The 20,504-nt window shown below is 38.1% G+C and overlaps 1 protein-coding gene across 2 annotated transcripts in view; it reads left to right on the forward strand.

The window, feature by feature from the left end:
• LOC149580169 (metal tolerance protein 5-like) overlaps nt 1-20,504 on the forward strand; it is a 182,637-nt gene that overhangs the window by 85,345 nt on the left and 76,788 nt on the right. The window lies entirely within an intron of this gene.

A 20,504-nucleotide genomic window follows, 5' to 3' on the forward strand; every position in this document is an offset into this window, starting at 1 on the left:
GATTCAACTTGATTCAGATATTGTTGATGAGGTTTCTACATATGTAGAAGATTACTCTTCCACTGCTGCTATCTTTAGGTTTAGGGGTTTTTGGCCTTCTCTTTCAGCTTTGCATGCTTGGATCTCCAAATTTTGGGAACCAATCATTTCGGATTCAGCTTAGATCTACCTTGTGGCAAGGGGTTTTTTTATTGTGAAATTTGCTAATGCTGATCTTACACTAACAGACGATCTTACAATAACTTAATTTTCTATTGTGATGGATATCTTACGATGTCTATGCAAATCATGATAGATTATACTTTTCATGGTGGATGTTTATATGGTAAGCATTATGAGAATGTGTGTGCACATACTTGTTGATGCGAGTTTTGTATCACTTACATAACATATTAGCAATTGAACATTTGATACGGAGTATCAAACATACAATTCCTCTCTTGAAAAGTTATTGCTCATGGACGATGAGAATAACTTCAATGTTCCTTACTCTTGTGGATAATCGCTCAGTTTTATCGATGTGATTTGCTATTAATCACGTAGGCGGCCTTACGCAAATTGTTGAGTATGACTTGGACTTTGGTGGAATGAAGGTGATGGTGGTTCGGTTTGTGAAATGTGCGAGTGGCAGATAATGTTGATGGTGGTGATGATGGAAGATGAGTCTGCCGATGTTGATGTTGATGGGAAAGCGATGGCAGTGGAAGGTAAATGGATGTGTTCTAATACTTGACCTACTCCTCTAACTTCTTTCTTTAAACTTCGACTACCTAGCTACTCACTATTCTACTTCTACTTCTATGAATGGAAGGTTGGCAAATGCACGGGGATCGAACCTAATGAGAGCTGACCAACGGCCTCACTTCCATAGGTGCAATGATTTGAAGGAATAATAAACTAGTTTGCCACACAAAGCTTCCCAACCAGCCGCTAGGATGCTAGTGGTCTAGTATTGATCCCTATCAAACATTTACCTATGCTACCCTACAACTATCCATCTACTTTACACTTGCTTAAACAACTTGAAATGAAATTTGCTTCAACAACTTAAAAAGAAATCTAACTATTTGGAAGTAGAAAACATGCAATAACACCCAATGTTCTTAATCAACATGCCAATCGCAACTATGAAAAAAAGAGCAATTTTGGTATTATCTTCGCAACAATTTCTCCAACAATTTACAAATGAGAGCAAATGGCCTTTTATAGGGGCCAAAAATACAACAGATGGTGGAGATCAAAACAAGATCAATGGTCCAGATTGGATCCTCAAAACCCTAATTAGGGTTGCCACCCCATCGGCCAATGAGAAGCTACCACCTCATCAATGGACAATGAAAAAAGTGCAAAAAGTGGCAACCAATGAGAAGGCACCAAAATGGTGACCAATCAGAAATAGACACTTGTCCTATTCTAGAAGAAAGAGAAATTTCCCACTTGGACTTACATCAAATGATCTTCTAATATAAATCTTTCCTTTTCTTTCATTTTCTTAGCTAAGGCAATGAACTTAGCTAACCTTTCATTAACTTCTTCCATAGGAGGACAAGGTGTGTGCTTCGCCTTGAGTTCTGCTGACTTCGCCACGCTGCTCCCTACTTGTAGTATCCTTTCGTGATCCTTCTCATATTCCTTCGCAAATCCAACAAAAGCACCGAGAGAGGAAAGGGTGCTTAGATGCTTCTTCTTGATGGCAACCTTTTCTAGCTCATCCAATCTCGATCCAAGTCTTATCTCATTGATATCCTCTTATCTGATATCTTCAAAATCAAGGGCTGCTCCGTTGTTGCTCATCATGGTCGTAATGGAACTGTCGATGCCTAGGCTGTGATGTGCAACTGCTTTTTGTATATCCTTTTATTGTACCGCCATTGGTATCGGTTATTCGCCTCATTTTCAAGAAGGGTTTTTTGGACATCATATCCTCTTTGTCTTTCTTAGTGTTTGTCCACTTGGGATTCTTACTTGCACTAACATTCTCCATGCTCGTCGCCCTATTACGAGATGGTAGAGTAGTGGACCAGAGGGCAAGTAGAACCAAGGGAAGCAATCCTTAGACTAGAACGAAAGAAGGATGTCAGCTTAAGGACCCGTTGCAACTCTAAATGATGAATATTCACCTAAACCAATAATCGTACGACTTTTTAGAATTAGGACTAGAGCTCAAGAACTTCAAATCCACTTGCAAATTAGAAATTTATCATGTAATTTACCTCCAAATAAAATTACCCAACCTAAGGCAAAAATCGCAGCCTCTTGCAAAAACCAGAATTTTATCTTCCACAAATTTTGGCTCCCACAAATTTCGCCCTCCACAAAATTCGGCTCCCACAAATTTTGGCCTCCACAAATTTTGCCTTCCACAAAATTTGCCAAGCAAGAAGAGTGCAGAGCTGGTCTTGCAAAATCGCCAACGCCTTGAGAAGGAAAAGTGAGAAGTGAGGAAGAAATGGGAGAGAGGCCTCCTCTTATACCCAACTTTCTTACTCCCTCCAAGCTAGCCAACTTGGACCTTGGGAGCAAGAAAAACAATAATTAATGCGAAATTATGGTCCACAATTAAATGCTTAGCCAAATTTAATTTTACCATGATGAAAATTGCCTTTTAAAATTGCCAGTTAGACCAAAATTGCAAAAAGAAATTAAATAACGCCTTGGAGATGTTAAATATTTTCATTTAATGAGGATTTAGTAATTAATACGTCATTAAAATTGGATTTTGGCTAACCAAAAGCCATTTTTCAATATTAAATTACCAATTTCATAAAAGGCAAAAAGTTTTCAAGACAATTTTAATCTATTAAAGCCAATTTTTTGCAATTTTTACCCAAATTGATTTTGCTATGCCAATTAGAATTTTTTTGACAAAAATAAAATAAAATTGCATGTAGAGCCAAAAATCGATATTTGCAATTTAGCCATATTTCTACAAAATTAAAATTTTCACCAAAGAAAAATTTAAGATTTCCCAAAACTCAAGTCTAACAAAAATTTTCCCTTTTGAAAATTATTCAAATTTACATAGTTATATCCAGATTTTCAAAAGAAAATGTCTAAGTACAAATTTACAATTTTGTCCTGCCAAATATTGCTCTTTAAAATTGTCTAGCCTAAGGATGAAATTGGTTGCTCTGGAAAATCAAGCGAAATCGGGTGAAAATAAGCTAAGTCGCTCCCATTGGCCTGAGAGTGTCCAAGGCGTGAAATTTTCAAAAGTCAAATTTTTTTTGGACAACCCAAAATTTTGCCGAGGTGATAAAAAAAGGAGGTCCCCAAAGAATTTGGGGCGATGGTGTGAGAACCTCACAACATCTAGCGACTCCACAGGTGAAATGTTCCTGAACGTTTCAAGAATAAAATAACTTAGAACCAAAATCTCAGGATGGCTTATCCGAAAATCTACTTAAGGACAAGTACTCAACAAAGGAAAGAACTCTCAAGTTGAACTTAAGCATCCTAACCATAAGTTACCCACGTGTGTGCAAATGATTTATTCCCAGCTCGACAAGAACTTGATAATCTCTCAGATCCTTTGAACTTAGCTCTTATAATATCCTTACTTCAAAAGCAACCTGGATAGAGCCCCACTGCCAGTCAGGCGTTTATAGCCCCGACGGAGTTATCGCTGTGGCACTACAATCACGGTCTACCTTTAGTGATTATTTTTATAGCACCGATAGAGATGATTACACACCCTTGAACCAATTTTATCTTTATTTTCACTTTGATAATGCTTTTTCTCTTTTCTCATGACATAATTTCTCTTTTTTTCTTTCTTTTCTTCAATCTTTTGTTTGGTTTGCGGGAAATGAAGCTTGCGGAGGGTTTGGAAGACCACAGTGGCACTGAAGTAGGTGTAAGATTTTTACTAAGTCCAATTTCACTTCGAAACATCAAGAACTTAGAGCAATTAAGTGTGAGTAGAATGTTGTAACCATGTCAGAGATAACTCAAGAACCTCTATCGAGTTAAACTCAAGTTTAGTACAAGTCCTACCATAGACCAACGACTAAACACATCCTTTAATCTCTGGACCTTGTCAAATATACTCAAGAAATGAACGAGACAGACTCTGTTTTGTCACCAAAAATGTAAAATTTACACACTTCGCCCACGAGTGATAACATGGACCCCCCCTTTGCACTTGCAAAGACCCAAACCAAAACTGCTAACTAAGGGAAGCTAAAAGATTTCAAGTCAAATGACTTGATGCAAACTAGATTCGAGCTCCCTCGCAACATCTAAACTAAAAAACGAAAGGAAAACTACTCTAACCAATTGAAAGGGAAACTATTCTAAACCCTTGGGCCAAATGGTCCAAGACAAACTTTACTCTAAAGAATAGAAAAATAAACTAACTACCAACTGAAAGAAAACCTATTCTAACTATGTACAGAAGGGCTCCGGATGGAGTCCTAGGCTTGGAAATAATGCTTGAGGAATTGCCCATTGATAGGCAATGGGACATCCTTGCCAGTGAGTGTCTTTAGTCTAAATGCATTATCTCTGATGATCTTGGATATCTGGAAAGGACCCTTCCATAGTTTATTGAATTTGTCATGTTGTCCCTTCCTTTCATGGGCTTTGTCCCAATATAAGACCAAGTCTGAGATCCTAAAGGCCTTATTTTGCACTCTCCTATCGAACCAACGTTTCACTACCCTTTGATGTTTTGCAAATTTATCTAGGGCTTCATCTCTTTTCTCATCTAACTGCATCAATTGAGTCAACCTAACTTGGACTCGGTCTTCGTCCTCATCATAGTATTCTTGTATGAACCTCAAAGTTGGAATTCTCAATTGGATTGGGAATACTGGATCTTGTCCATAAACCAAATGATAAGGTGTGATTCCTATGGACTCTTTCATTCTAGTTCTGTCTGCCCATAAGGCGTATCTCAGTTGTGTGTGCCAATCTCTTGGGTTCCTATCTAAGAGTTTTCCAATCAAGGTCAAAATGTTCTTATTTGTAGATTCTGCTAGGCCATTTCCCTGAGGATAGTATCCTGATGAAAATTTTAAAATTATCCCATGGTCAAACGCCCAAGTATGGAATTTTAAAGAAGTAAAAGTAGAACCATTATCACATACAAAGGTAGAAGGACAACCAAACCTGGTGGTAATCTTTTCTTCTAAGAACTTAGTGACAATCTCAGTAGTGCAATTCTTGGAAGCTTGGGCTTTTGACCACCAAGTACAGTAGTTAGTTGCGGTTAGAATATACATGTGTTGTGTTGAGATAGGTGGATTGATGGGACCAATGAAGTCAAGTCCCTACATCGTGAAAGGTCTCACCTCGATGATTGGCCGCAAGGCATCGCTGGGTTCCTCTGTCTCTTTGCCGCTGTTCGGCAAACATGACAAGTCTTCACATGCTCATGAGTGTCTTTGAACAAGGTTGGCCAGTAGTATCCGACTCTTAATATCCAATGTGCTGTGGCCAAATCTGATCCATGTCCTGTTCCCTATTTGTCATGGAAATATTCCAAAATGTTCTTGCTTCTTCCTTTTCAACGCACTGCAAATATACCCCTTCATGATTTTGTTTGTACAACACTACTCCTTGTAGCATATATCTTCTGCTCTTAAATCTTAGCGCCTGCTTTTGCATTGGGTTCAAATGTGAAGGACATCGGTGATTTAATAAATAATTGATTATATCCTGATACCATTCATCGGGCTGTACTTCTTCGAATTCATAGACTTGTTGTACAAGTCCAGGTCCTTCTGATGCCATGGTTTGTGCCAATTGTTGTCCTCTGACTAGTTTCATTGGTTGGATCTCTACGTCATATTCCTGAATAGTGGCGACCCACTTGCCACTTCTTTCTCCAAGCTCGCTTTGCATCAACAAAGTCTTTACTGCTATGTTAGGCACAATTGCGTGTACTTTGCTTCTTAAGATATAATGCCTGAATTTCTTTACTGCTTTCACCAAGGCATAGGCTTGTTTCTCCACATTCGGGTAGTTCAATTCGGCCTCTTTGAAAGGTGCACTCCTGAATGCAATTGGATGCTCTTCACCTTCCTTATTCTTTTGTGTTAAAATGACCACACATGCGTCATTAGAGGCGAAAGAATATATGTTGAATGGTCTTTCATAATCTAGGCTTACCAAGACTGGTGCATTGATAATAGAATGTTTTATCTCCTCAAATGCCCTTTCCACTGCTGGAGTCCAATCTACCTTTGCATCCTTCTTCAACATGTCATTCATTGGTTTCACAATCTCAGCAAATGCGGATATGAACTTCCTCACGAAGTTGATCTTTCCAAAGAAAGATTTGAGCTCCTTTTTGCTACCTGGCACGCCAAGTTTGGAAATTGCTTCCACTCTCTCTGGATCTATCATTATACCCTTCTCTAAAATCACATGTCCCAGAAGCTTTCCCTCGGTAACTCCAAACATGCATTTCTTCAGATTCAAAGAGATTTCAAACCTTCTACATCTTGTGAAAACTTACCACAAGTCCATTATGTGATCCTTGTTTTTTGAAAATACCGTTATGTCATCCATGTAGATGATAATGCATTTATCTTTTAAGTCCTTGAAGGCATAGTCCATGGCCCTTTGAAATGTTGTGCCTACATTGATCAGGCCGAAAGGCATCCTTTTGTATGCAAAAGTCCCCCACTTCGTGGTGAAAACCGTCTTTAACCTATCTTCCTCTTCGACTATCACTTGATTGTATCCCGAGTATCCATCCATAAATGACATCATTTTAGCTCTGTTCACAATTTGCAAAACCTCGTCCAGCGATGGCAGTAGGTAATAATCCTTTTCTAATGCTCTATTCAGGTTTTTGAAATCCACACACAACCTTACCTCTCCATTCTTCTTCTTGACTGGGACAAGATTGGCGACCCACGTTGAGTGTCTCACTGGGAAGATGATTCGCGCATTGAGCAGCTTCTTCACTTCTTGATATATCAATGGTTCTAACAAAGGGTTGACTGACCTTTGTTGCTGCCTGAATGGCTTGCTCCCTTCCTTCAGTAGAATCGTGTGTGTAATAATGGTGGGATCATATGTCTTCAAATCTTCATATCCCCAAGCAATCACGTCAGGGAATTCCCTCATCAAATTCAATATATCTACTTTCTCCTTAGGTGTGCAAACTTTTCCAATGTGGACAATCTTGGGACAATCCTCTATTCCCAAATTAACTTTTTCACATTCATCACCTCTTGTAGGTTGATACTGCGTTTTATGGAATTGGTCCATGTCAAATATTCTCTCCAATTCAGTCATGCCATTTGGAATAGTGTTGGTCTTTAGGCTCATAATTCCTTCTATGTCGATCTCCGCTTCTTCATGCACTTCGCCATCTATGATTTGTGCGGTGAAAATATCTGAATTGGTCAAGAATTTAAGAATATGCCTATCATCTTCGAACATCTGGAAATTCTTGACGTTGTCTAGTATTGATGGAACTGATGCCAACTCCACTCTGAACTTCTTCAAGCCATCCAACTTAATTGGTGCTAGTGAGCTTGCAGTCTGTGCGAGGGCATTTGCCACTTGATTGTATGCTCTATAGCTAAACTTGATATTAAAGGCATCAAATCTTTCTATCAAATCCCAGACTGGGTTTCTATAATTTTTCAACCTCTTGTCATGGCAAGCAAACTTTTGCTTTATCTGTTCAATTATTAGGTACGAGTCCCCGAGTACATGAAGTATTTTGGCACCTTTCTTAATAGCACACAACAAGCCTAGAATCAAAGCCTCATATTTTGCCATGTTATTGGTGCATGGGAATTGTAATCTATGTGCCTCCAAATATGTTGCCCCTATTGGGTTGACTAACTCGAACCCGACTTTGGCTCCGTGCTTGGTTTTGGAGCCATCGAACCTCAGAGTCCAAACCCCATTTCTTTCTAAATACTTCTTTTGTAAATTCCTTGACTTATCCGCTTCATTATCTTCTTTTATTTCTTCATCGGGTGGTGTAATTTGATTTTTCGTTTCACCCATCATGCTGCTTTCTACTTCATCAACTTGTTGAATCTCAACCTTCTGTTTGCCATGTTGATCTTCTCATTTTAGAGCCCCTGGGATTCTCTTTTATACTTGTTCTAAGGCCACTGTACACAAAGAGCAAGATAACTCCGAGTGGAATGCATTGTGAATTCTACACTAGTTGGGCAATAATAAGTCTCTTACTGGTGTTCGGTTACCTAACTTCATTCCTTGTTGCACAGTTCTAGTCACGAAATTCTTGAAGTTTTCAAACATGCCTTCACCCTCATCGGACGAAGCATCTGGCTCTTACTCGATCAGGATCTCAGTGGAATCCTTTCCATCACTTATGATGTTCATAGTCAATATTTCCACTTTCTTTGGTTTGTAGGTGCTCATATTCGTTTCTATGAACAATATTTCATTTTGTTTGTTATTTTTCGTGATCGTCAATCTCAGCCTTGGGGTACTATCAATTCTGATTTTATTGGCCAGTCCTTTCCATGGGAGCCACATGTGAGAGAAGTCCGTTGCCATATATCCATTCAATCTTCTAGCCCAATGTCTACCTAGGATCAATCCATAGGTATCTGCCACATCTACCACGGAAATGTCTACCATGTGTTCCATTCTTGGATCAGATGCCAACTGCATGTGTATGTTGTGTAGCTCACCCACTATTGGCACTTCTGTCTTATCCAATTGAGTAACTCCTTTGTTGGATCTCAAAGGTGTGATTCCTAATCTTTTACAAATGTCCAAAGGCATGACATTACTTGACGCTCTTGAATCTATCAAGCAATTGTGAAGCAATTTCCTAAACATCTTTACAGATAGAAAAAATGGGGCTGGCTCATCCTTCCCTTGATAATACACTATCGGTGTTCTATGTACTTGCTTTGGCTTCACTCCGAAATCTATTGGTTGAGTAACCTCTTCCTTCACTTTTTCTTGGTTGTTTATCAGGTCTTGACTCTTTTGAGTTTGTTGTTCTACAGGTGTTGATCCTTGAGCCACGTAAATCGGTTGAGGTCCTGGCTGTCTGTTAAATTCACTAATATCGCCATATGCAATCTCTTGTGTAGAGCTTCCTATTTCTCTGTATGAAATGTATTGAGATGAGTTTGTCATATTTTCTCCTGGAGCGTCTTGGATTACATGCACCGGATTAGGAGGCCTCTCTTGAGTCTGTGTTGTTGCACCTTGAGTGTGGAATCCTTGTGATTTATTATCTTTCAAACTATCAAGGAACATGTCTCTAATCTCTGCTACCTTCAATAATTCGAACAAAGGGAGACTGATTTTAACCTTCTTCATCTCCTCTATCACGCTTTGTCCTAATCTCTTCAACTCTTCATTGTTCACAACATCATTTCCAGTTCTTCCTCTATTTGCTTCTTGTGTCGAGTAGACATTCTGCGTTCTTTGAGTACCTTGATTGTTCTGCTGTGTGTTTTGTTGAAAGCTCGGTTGTCCATTCCCACTTCCAAAGTTACCTTTTCTGTATTTGGGTGCATCCCTTGAAGGATTCGGTATATTACTTGCATCGGGGTGTGGAGGGGTATTGAAATTATTTGGGGGTATGGAGGATGTGAAGGGTCCATCATTTCTCTTTTTGTTCTTTTGATAAAACCTAACATTGCTGGCCGGTTGTTGAAATGTTTGGTTCCCACCTATTCCTTGAACTAGAACAGTATCTTCCAAAGGTGGGAAAGAAAAATCCGACCCATTGCGATATCCCTTATCTATTTTTTCATCAACTGGTTCGTTTGTTGACTTAGGAGGAAATCTCCCTTGGGGTTCTTCATAAGCCTCAAATTCTGGTGGGAATGAAAACTCCTCAAAAGTCAGACACTGATCATATCCCGAGGATGGGACAATCTCATACCCTGTAACCTTAACATCTTCCTGGTTGTTTGATTCATCTATTATGTTTTGGAACAGGTTAGATGCCCTCTTGAATTTTGCACACCCTAACTCCGAATGTTGATCTGTCTCATGGAATCTACAATACTTGGACATGGTGGACTCAGCCAAGAATATTCGGTCCACTGGTCTATTATCTGTTGAAGCCTGATTATCAAGTGGCAACACCACATTTCCATTGTTTCGACCCGTATTCCAAGTTCTCCTCTAGTTGGACTGATTATTGTATCCTTGGTCTTGCAACTGGTTGTTACCTTGATAGTTATTGTTTTGATAGTTCCTTTGATAACTGCCACCTTGGTTATTCCTTTGGTAGTCTCTGTCTTGATAATTCCTCTGGTATCGTCCTCCTTGATGGTTTCTTTGATATCCTCCTTGATAACCTCCACCTTGATTCTGGTAATTATTCCCTTGATTATTTCTTTGGGAACTTTGGAGTTGATTGTTCTGGTTTCTCAAATAGGTGACTTCTGTAGATAGCTTCTTGACTTGGTCAATCAACTCTTTCATCTCCTCCTTTTCTTCTTGCATCCTTGTGGAGGAACTTGCACCTTGTAGATAAACTGGTAGCGATGGTGGTGCTTGAGATAATGGAGGTCTCAGATGTACTACTAACTGATTTGTAGGTGCTTGGTATGCGAGCTGTGGAACCAGATTGTTCGGATATCTTGCACCCTGGGGTTCCATTCCTTGTTGGCCTAATTGCTTTCCTATCTCAGTTGCTTTAGTGTAGGCCTCAGTTAACGTTGTGGCCGTAGGATTTGGCATTCTTGTGAACATAGCAGTTTGGTTGTCTAAGGCATTGTAGTATGCTTCCAATGCACCAGCTTTCGTCATTGTGTAAGGGGCTTGCAATCTCGTGTAAGCCTTATGGAAACGATCATTGAAGGAACTTATCGTCTCTCTATCATGCCTCATTATGTCCACAAACCTTTTATGTAATCCAGTGGTGTGATGGGCATACCAAACTTTGCAAGAAAGGCCTCCTTGAGTTGAACCCATCCTGTTATTGATGATGCTGCTAAATTGACAAACTAGTAATAAGGTTCTTCACTTAGTGAATAAGGGAAAAGCCTAGAAGCGACATCTTCCTCTTGAATTCTTCTATTGCACAGTACCTCTTGGAATACCTTAATATGCTCTCTACTGTACGATTAGGATAATTGACAAAAAACTTGGAACATAATACCGCCAGATTCTTCGGTAGATCATGGTATTGTTGGAATAAGAGGGGTGAGGCGTTGTTTTGGATCCATGGTGGTTGAGCAATCGTTGGTGTATTGATTTGAGCTTGAACTGGCTGATTGACTGGGGTCTGAACTGGTGGACTACGTGAGGGCTAGCTAAGTTTGAGGTATCAGCTACTCGACAATTCCTTGGTTTCTTGGGAGATTCTAACACAAGTAAGTCCTCTTTTTGATGTGGTGTATTTCTCAATATCCTCTGCCTCTTATTAGATATAAGTCTCTCAAATCTTTCGAGGGAAAAAGACCCAATCTTTCTATCCAGCTTGAAAATAATCCCAACTTGATTGACTCTAATTTGAGTTCTCTTCAACAATAGCTTGAGCTTGTCTTTGTGCTTTCCTCTCTCTCTCAAGCTTACTTTCCAATTCTCTTTGACGTTCTAACCTGCTTTGAATTCTTCTTTCAATAGCTCTTGCTTTTCTTTCTTCTTGATTTAGCATGTCAACGGTGTCCAGGTACTCTCTAGTGTTCTCACTTTCCTCCCAAGCAGTTGAGCATAAACTAGCTACAATGTGATCTTGAAGTTTTCTCCAAGTTGCTCTAGGCTGATTTGATCTAGGAAGCACCATTCTTCTTCATAATTAAATGCCAATAAATCCTCAAAATTAAAATTTTCGGGCCCTCCTTCTAGTGCCAGATAATGTTGATGCGAGTTTTGTATCACTTACATAACATATTAGCAATTGAACATTTGATATGGAGTATCAAACATACAATTGCTCTCTTGAAAAGTTATTGCTCATGGAATATGAGAATAACTCCAATGTTCTTTACTCTTGTGGATACTTGCTCAGTTTTATCGATGTGATTTGTTGTTAATCACGTATGCGGCTTTACGCAAATTGTTGAGGATGACTTGGACTTTGGTGGGATGAAGGTGATGGTGGTTCGGTTTGTGAAATGTGCGAGTGATAGATAATGTTGATGGTGGTGATGATGGAAGATGAGTCTGCCAATGATGATGTTGATGGGAAAGCGATGGTGGTGGAAGGTGAATGGATGTATTCTAATACTTGACCTATTCCTCTAACTTCCTTCTTTAAACTTTGACTACCCAGCTACTCACTATTTTACTTCTACTCTTATGAATGGAAGGTTGGCAAATGGACGGGGATCGAACCTAATGAGAGCTGACCAACGGCCTCACTTCCATAAGTGCAATGATTCGAAGGAATAATAAACTAGTTTGCCACACAAAGCTTCCCAACCAGCCGCTAGGATGCTAGTGGTCTAGTATTGATCCCTATCAGACATTTACCTATGCTACCATACAACTATCCATCTACTTTACTCTTGCATAAACAAATTGAAATGAAATTTGCTTCAACAACTTGAAAAGAAATCTAACTATGTGGATGTAGAAAACATGCAATAACACCCAATGTTCTTAATCAACATGCCAATCGCAACAATGAAAAAGAGAGCAATTTTGGTATTATCTTCCCAACAATTTCTCCAACAATTTACAAATGAGAGCAAATGGCCTTTTATAGGGGCTAGAAATACAACGAACGGTGGAGATCAAAACAAGATCAACGGTCCAGATTGGATCCTCAAAACCCTAATTAGGGTTGCCACCCGATCGGCCAATGAGAAGCTGCCACCTCATCAATGGACCAATGAAAAAGTGGCAACCAATGAGAAGACACGAAAATGGTGGCCAATCAAAAATAGACACTTGTCCTATTCTAGAAGAAAGAGAAATTTGCCACTTGGGCTTACATCAAATGATCTTCTAATATAAATCTTTCCTTTTCTTTCATTTTCCTAGCTAAGGCAATGAACTTAGCTAGCCTTTCGTTAACTTCTTCCATAGGAGGACAAGGTGTGTGCTTCGCCCTGAGTTCCGTTGACTTCACCACGCTGCTCGCTGCTTGTAGTATCCTTTCGTGATCCTTCTCATATTCCTTCACAAATCCGATAAAAGCATTGAGAGAGGAAAGGGTGCTTAGATGCTTCTCCCTGATGGCAACCTTTTCTAGCTCATCCAATCTCGATCCAAGTCTTATCTCATTGATATCCTCTTCTCTGATGTCTTCAAAATCAAGGGCTGCTCTTTTGTTGCTCATCATGGTCATAATGGAAGTGTTGATGCCTGGGCTGTGATGTGCAACTGCCTTTTGCATATCCTTTTATTGTACTACCATTGGTATCGGTTATTCGCCTTATTTTCAAGAAGAAAGGTGTTTTCGGCATCATATCCTTTGTCTTTCTTAGTGTTTGTCCGCTTGGGATTCTTACTTGCACTAACATCCTCCATGCTCATCGCCCTATTACAGGATGGTAGAGTGGTGGACCAGAAGGCAAGTAGAACCAAGGGAAGCAATCCTTAGACTAGAACGAAAGAAGGATGTCAGCTTAAGGACCCCTTTCAACTCTAAATAATTAAAATTCACCTTAACTAATAGCCAAGGGGATTGTCCTTCCTTTAGTCTGTCCCTCATCCGTATCATGTCCACTGCATTGATATTGGTGTCGGTTATTCTTTTCATTTTCGAGAAGGGCATTTTGGGCATCATATCCTCTTTGTCTTTCTTAGTGTTTGTCCGCTTGGGATTCTTACTTGCACTAACATCGTCCATACTCGTCGCCCTATTATGGGATGGTAGAGTGGTGGACCAGAAGGCAAGTAGAACCAAGGGAAGAAATTCTAAGACTAGAACGAAAGAAGGATGTCAGCTTAAGGACCCCTTGCAATTCTAAATGATGAAAATTCACCTTAACCAATAATCGTATAGTGACTTTTCGGAATTAGGACTGGACCTCAAGAACTTCAAATCCACTTGCAAATCAAAAATTTATCATATAATTCACCTCCAAATAAAATTTACCTAACCTAGGGCAAAAATTTCAGCCTCTTACAAAAATCAGAATTTTATCTTCCACAAATTTTGCAGCCTCTTACAAAAATCAGAATTTTATCTTCCACAAATTTTGGCTCCCACAAATTTCACCCTCCACAAAATTTGGCTTCCACAAAATTCGGCTCCCACAAATTTTCACCCTCCACAAAATTCACTAAGTAAGAAGAGTGCAGATTTGCTCTTGCAAAATCGCCAAGGCCTTGAGAAGGAGAAGTGAGAAGTGAGGAAGAAATGGGAGAGAGGCCTCCTCTTATACCCAACTTTCTTACTCCCCCAAAGCTAGCCGACTTGGACCCTAGAAGCAAGAAAAACAATAATTAATGAAAAATTATGGCCCACAATTAAATACTTAGCCAAAATTAATTTTGCCATGATGAAAATTGCGTTTTAAAATTGCCAATTAGACCAAAAGTGCGAAAAGAAATTAAATAACGCCTTGGAGATGTTAAATATTTCCATTTAATGAGGATTTAATAATTAATATGTAATTAAAATTGGATTTTGACTAACCAAAAGCCATTTTTCAATCTTAAATTACCAATTTCATTAGAGGCAAAAAGTTTTTAAGACAATTTTAATCTATTAAAACCAATTTTTTGCAATTTTTACCTAAATCGATTTTGCTATGCCAATCAGAATTTTTTTGACAAAAATAAAATAAAATTGCATCTAGAGCCAAAAATCGATTTTTGCAATTTAGCCATATTTCTACAAAATTAAAATTTTCACCAAAAAAAAATTTAAGATTTCCCAAAACTCAAGTCTAACAAAAATTATTCCTTATGAAAATTATTCAAATTTACGTAGTTATATCCGGGTTTTCAAAAGGAAATGTCTAAGTACAAATTTACAATTTCATCCTGCCAAATATTGCTCTTTAAAATTGTTCGGCCTTAGGATGAAATTGGTTGCTCTGGAAAATCAAGTGAAATCGGGTGAAAATAAACTGTCCCTCCCACTGGCCTGAGGGTGTTCAAGGCGTGAAATTTTCAAAAGTCAAAAATTTTTTTTGGACAACCCAAAATTTTGTCGAGGCGATAAAAGAAAAGGGGCTCCCTAAAGAATTTGGGGCAATGGTGTGAGAACCTCACACAATACCTTATAAACATTTTTTGAGTATATAGCCGCCACTTGTAGGTGAGTTGGTCTGTGCCTTGAGGTTTACTTCTTTGAGGTCACAGGTTCGACTCCCCTTCGTAGTGGAGAAGAGTTGTAGGCCAGTTTCCCTTACCGGACTTTTGTGCCAAGTACCTGCTTCGTTGGCCTGGGGTATAGGACTGGACTTTTCCCCCAAAGTTTAGGGAAAGAGGCTCCCGATGGTTCCGACTCCCTCCCGCACGACGATTCAATCTCTAGCCAGTGCTGGTGTGAAGGTTACCCATCCTTTTGCAGTGGCCCGATTCCCCGTTGCATCTACTCATGTGGCATCCGCCCTAGTTAATCTTGCTGTGGCTCCCACTCAAGCGCTTGCTTCTGATCGAGTTGCTGTGTCTAGCTTTGTTCGGACTCTTGTGCCTAGTTCTGACGTTGCTGCTCATGTTGAGGCTCTTCTGGCTGCCTCTCTTGCCCTTCATCCTCTAGTTGCTATTGGGGATTCTTTCCCTATTGTGTCAAATGTTGCTATGGGGAGACCAGCTATTTCCTAGGTGGATGTGGCTGCATTTGAAGCGGGTATCGGTGCTCCTGTTCTGAAGTTGGGGTCCTGTTCGGCTGTGCCCTTTGTTAGTTGTTTGGCGGTGCCTGTTCCTATTAGTAAACCAATTGAGATTCAACTTGATTTAGATATTGTTGATGAGGTTTCTACATATGTGGAAGATTACTCTTCAACTGCTACTATCTTTAGGTTTAGGGGTTTTTGGCCTTCTCTTTCAGCTTTGCGTGCTTGGATCTCCAAATTCTGGGAACCAATCATTTCGGATTTAGCTCAGATTTGCCCTGTGGCAAGGAGTTTTTTTATTGTGAAATTTGCTAATGCTGATGACAAACTCCATCTTGGTATGTGGCTTCTCTTAGGAGGAAAGGTTCCCCCTAATGGCTAAGCCTTGGTATCCGACTTTTAATCCAAATACTGGAACCTTCAAGAAGATTCCTCTTTGGGTTCGGCTACTGGACCTCCCCCTTTACTTTTTGCTAGATTCAGTCTTGGAGATTGTGGGGGAAGCCCTTGGGGATTTCTTGATGGTTGATGCAGCTTCCTCCAATATTTATAGGACAACGTATGCCTGAATCCTTGTGGAGATTTATGTCTCCAAGGGGCTTTTGAAAAAAGATAAAGTTGGCTTCTCCTCATGGGTCTTGGATTCAACTTCTTGATTATGAGGGTATCCCCTTTAGATGCGGGAAATGTCATATGATCGGCCATCTAACAGTGCATTGTTCCTCTAACAAAGTTTGTTTGAAAAAATCACCTTCTTGGTGGTTAAGGGTTTCAGATGATCACTATACGGTTCAGAAAGTGTCCACAATGGTAGATGAGTCGGATTGCTCTTCTCTTACTGATTCGGATGAGGTTTTGGTTGCTGTCTCTGGCAATTTGAATGCTATCCCTTTGACTACTGACACTTCTCCTACTGATGGCTCTTCTCCTGCTGCTAACTCTGTTGATTCAATTGCTGTCCCTTTGGCAGCTTTGATTTAGAAGGTTGATGTTGGCCCTTTTTCTACCACTGACTCTGGCCAGAACTCTGCTGTTGGTGCTTTTCCTATAGCTGGGGCTTTGGGGGTTAGTGGGGATTGGCAAAAGGCTATTGGGAAGGTGGAGGATGGTTGGACATCAGTTAAAGGAAAAAAAGCAAGTCCACCAAACCCTCATTTGATATGGTTTTACGTTCTCAAAAGTCGGGACCAAAATTTAAATCTTGACGGTCTTTGGTTTCTTGGGCTATTTGCCCTCTTGTAGGGAACTTGGTTGTGTCCCTCTAGTTTGTTGGGTGGTTTTCTACATTTATGTTATGGTCCTCATTGTTATATCTTTCTTCTCCCTTTGTACAAGGTTTCGGGTCCTTTCAAAACCTGTTTTTACTTAATCGAAACATTTTTTGAGTATATGCTGAATGTAATGCAAATTGATGTTTTGGAGACCATTACTCATAGTACTTAGTGTATATCTTGCATCTGAACATTTTGAAAGCCAATACTCAAAGAGTAACTGGTGAATATTGTTGCATCCCAAATTTTGACCTAATTTAAAACTTGTTCATAACCCTTGGATTTAACGAATTATTCTTTCATGGTCATGTGAAATAGGTAGTTATTAATATATGTTGTATTAACTATTAATGAAGATGGTCGTTAACCATTAACTATTATTAGATGATTAGCAGTTGCTTTATTTAAAATAACGATTATTATGTTTATATGAAATTATTATGGCAAAAGTGTTTTCATGGGCGATTGTAGGAGAAGATGTAGAGGGTGGAAGCATTGCTAAACGAGATCATTGGAATGGGATGTTCGCCTAGTTTAGTTATTAGGATTGGCAGGTATGACCTTAAACTTCCTTAGAAAGGACGCAAACGACTTGATCACAGGATACATTTTTGGGACTACATGAGTTATTAAGAAAATGATCTAAGACAACATAAAATAATCTACTTTAAAATATAAAACATACCTCAAGGGGTAAAAGTACAAAGTTGTGTTGCTTTTCAGGCTGACTTATTAGAACAAATAATTTGAGTATTTCTATTTAAAAATCAAAATTTTTCAAATATATGATATAGATAAATTCATTCTAGCTAAGTTATATATGGTCTCACACTTTTCCAATTGAAAATGTCTATTAAATGCTTTTTTTATACTAGTTTGTATCCAATTACTAAAGAAACAAAATTATTTAAGAAAAGTGGCATTTTAATAACTCTTACTATTTTTTATGATATTTTTTTAATAACATATAAACATCATTTCATAGAGCTCAGAGTCAAGAATATTCTCATATAGAGTTTATATTGTTCTAATTAATTATAGTATATTATAATTAAAAAATTCTATAACCACATATTTTAACACTCAAAAAAATGTTTTTTTTTGAGAAAGAAAGAAATATTAAATCATATAAATAAATTAAAAATTATATGATGTTCTAGAGGAGAGAGTCCTCTTCTAGAATGTATAATTTTTCTCTTGGTGTGAATAGATTAGTTTTGAAAAATGTGGTGGGAGATGAAAATTATCGATTTCAGGTGAGTCAAAATTTGAATCATTATAAAAGAGAAAATATAGTTCTAAAGTCAATTTTTATTTTTGATTGTTCTAGCTATATATGTTATCTATAACATAGTCTAAGATGAAAGGGAAATAAGTTTATTTCCATATAGTTTTGTGGTGGGAACTAGATCCCTGATTTTCAACATTTTTTAGAAGCTAAAAAATTATCTATAAAAATTAGGAAAATATATCAATTGTTATTTCAAATAATTATCAGAAATTATAATCCTAAACTTCATCCATTTATAGACATTTCACTAGTTTACTTCATTTTCGAATTAAAAATAATAGTATCAATTTTATGTCATTGAATGTGAATAGTTATACTTTTGTTAGCCTTTTCTTTTACAAAAAGGTGACACAGGTTTATACTTTTACCCTAAGAGATTTTTAATTGATCTTCATCATATTATTATAATAAATACTTACATACGTACATATAAATATAAAAATAAAATGGCACCAATAAATTATAACAACGTAATTTAATGATGTCACCCCATTGATATACTTACATGAATGTATATGAGTATATATTATAATATTGAAAATTATGATCCTTCCAACTCTTCTTTTCAACTATTTATTTTATTTTTCTTTCCCTCTCTTTTCATAATCTATTTAATACTTGGAATTTTGAATCGGCTTTAATCTTTTGTAAACGAAGGAAGCCAAGGAGTCCTTATCACTCTCCATATATGGAAGACGTGAGGGAGAGATAGGATCACCATTTTTCTTGGTGCCCAAATTTCTTCATACCTTGCTACATTCTAGATTTCCCTTGTTTCATTTACCAACTCATCCTTATATTGTTACAATTGCATTTGCCATTGAAATGTCTTACAACTTGCCATTGAAATGTCTTACAATCTGCCATTGAAATGTCTTGTAGTCTGCCATTAAAACATCTGCAATTGCCATTGATACATCTTACCATCTACCATTGATACATTTGCTATTTACCATTGTTAAAAACCTTGTTTAGATTGTGTGACTTCAACTTCAAGTAATTTCGGCTAGGATACTGAGGTCAAGCGCTGAAGAAATCAAGAGGGAGCCGATCAGATTGCAAGTTCCCCAAAGGATACATATCAGGTCATGAGTTACCCTTCTATATTTTTGAATGCATATTCTCCTACAGCCGACTAAGCTTAGAAGTCTCTTTCTTTAAGACTATGATTATATTATGCAATTTGCTGACTGTACCCTAAGAATTATAATGAGCTTTTATTTTTTATTTTTCATTGTATCCAGAACCATCTATCCGAGTAGTATCTCTTAATAAGGAGTCTCAAAATGTGTAAAAACCTTCATGAAGTTACTGATAAGAATAACAAGTCTTAAAAGATAATTAGTAGCAGATTGCTCAACCTTTCCAAAACACCTGGGATTCACCGAGAATATAGCAATGATATGGTGAAGAGGTGTAAAAGGGCTGAGTGCTCATAATTTTAATACACCTGGGAATCACCGACTGTGTAGCCAAGTATGGTGAAGAGGTGGAATAAATTTGCAAGAAAACAAAAGAGAAATCAGACAAGAAAACCTTAAATGAAATATATTTAATAGCTCATGCTCATCTCTATTATGAATCTTGTTGTCAAGTCGAGCAGTGGTGATCGGGTCATTGAACTCAATTGGAAATCCTTGACCAAGGTAGTTTATAGGCATGTTTGCCATCTAATGATCACTTGATGTCAGTAGTGCTAGTTATGTAAGCATGTCCATTTCATAACTGAGCGGACACTCAAAACATTATGATGCTCAGGTGGCTGGATTGAAGAACATCCCAAGCCCGATCCCAAGGTAGGGAGGGTCATTCTAATTTGATAGAATGTGTAGGGATAAGTATGGTTCAAGGTTGGGAGGTTAAGCCTATCTCAAAGCTTCTCCTCTCACCAAAGCTGAGGCTTGCACAACCAACTAAAGATCCTCCAAAGATACTTGTATGCTCCTTTCCTTCTTTGTTTTCTTGTTAAGCATTTACTTTACTTGTATATAGTTATGCTAGTTAATTGTTAATATCTTTATTTCAGCTAAACATGAATATAGTTATGAATAGTTAATCATTAATCTAGTTATTATAGTTGATCATGAATACAATTATGCTCATTAATCATTAATCTATTTAGTTCAGTTGAATATGAATACAGTAGTGAATAGTTAATCATTGATCTAGTTATGTCAATGGAATGTGATTTCAGTTATTTTCTGCTAATTGTTAAAAGTAGTTAATGTCATGTGAAAAAGATTCAGTTCTCTATATAAATGCTGGGAGTTTTAGTTTAAACCGTCT

The sequence above is a fragment of the Cupressus sempervirens genome, chromosome 1 (assembly GCF_028749045.1).
Source record: "Cupressus sempervirens isolate cs-2001-9-10 chromosome 1, ASM2874904v1, whole genome shotgun sequence".
Lineage (NCBI taxonomy): Eukaryota > Viridiplantae > Streptophyta > Pinopsida > Cupressales > Cupressaceae > Cupressus > Cupressus sempervirens.